Consider the following 1,316-nt stretch of genomic DNA (forward strand, 5'->3'; position numbering starts at 1 on the left):
ATAAGGCTGAGGAAAATAAATTATGAGAGGGGGGGGGGGGGAATAAACAACAACAACAAAACAGTGTTGCAAAAATATTTGGACACAATAAAATAACCTGTTTTGTCAGTAAACACTAAAAAACGAAGTCCACAGTTCAACAAATTAATTAGTCGTTAAATTAATATTTTAATCTGACAATTTCATTTAAAACCCGTCTATTGTTATGTATATCTAGCATAACAAATGTTTTAATTACAAAGCTTAAATGTTTTTAATTATAAATAAATAAACGTGAAAACTAATACAATTTGAATTTAATTCATTAAGTTGAAAAAGTTTATAGTATATTATTTAAAAACGTATCGTGCTTACATTCCAAAAAATATGTCTTAAAGCCGAAGTATTTCTAATTGGAAAAATTTGGACGTGCATAATTTGAATTTCTTACATTTCTCAGCCTTGTGTATCACAGGTAGTGGGCGGAGCTAAAATGAACTGCTCTGCAAGTTATCCAATCAAATGTTAGGGTTATTTCAGCGATCGCAGTTAAATTATGTTTTAATGAAGTGTTAAAAAGAAGATCTAAAGTAAGATTAATACTGAAACAATTCCATTTAAACCAAAAAGAAATAAAATGTAGGTCACACACTAAGTTTATACTTACAAATTGACACATTTATAAAAATATTTAATTACTGGTATATTAAAAAACTGAATCTCATTAAAGATAACACCAAAGTTTCTCACTGTTGCATTTGTGCAAAAGTAAAACCATCCAGTGTAGAAGTGAAGTTTACAGTAATCAATTTTGTGATTAGTTTAAAAATATATAAATATATACATACTGTTGTGGTGGATGTAGCAATACCAAGTGACCACAACATCAGGAAAAAGGAGCATGAGAAACTGGAGAAATACCAGGGCCTCAGAGAGGAACTGGAGAAGGCCTGGAAGGTGAAGACCACAGTGGTGCCTGTGGTCATCGGGGCCCTCAGGGCAGTCACCCCCAAACTGGAGCAGTGGCTCAAACAGATCCCAGTTTGAGCCACTGAAATCTACCACAGCATTACTTACCCTCCACCGTACCCAACAGTGGATCATCAGACATCTCAGTCCAGAAATGTGCAGTTCTAGGGACAGCCAAGATACTGCGCAGAACCCTCAAGCTCCCAGGCCTCTGGTAGAGGAGCTCAGAGGATGAAAGAGACCACCCGCAGAGGGAGAGAAGGGAATTTTTTTTATATATATATATATATATATATATATATATATATATATATATATATATATATATATATATATATATATATATATATTGTATATCATTTATATAT

This window comes from Poecilia latipinna, unplaced genomic scaffold, assembly GCF_001443285.1.
Source record: "Poecilia latipinna isolate Pla-1442-1.1 unplaced genomic scaffold, P_latipinna-1.0 Scaffold745, whole genome shotgun sequence".
Taxonomy (NCBI): domain Eukaryota; kingdom Metazoa; phylum Chordata; class Actinopteri; order Cyprinodontiformes; family Poeciliidae; genus Poecilia; species Poecilia latipinna.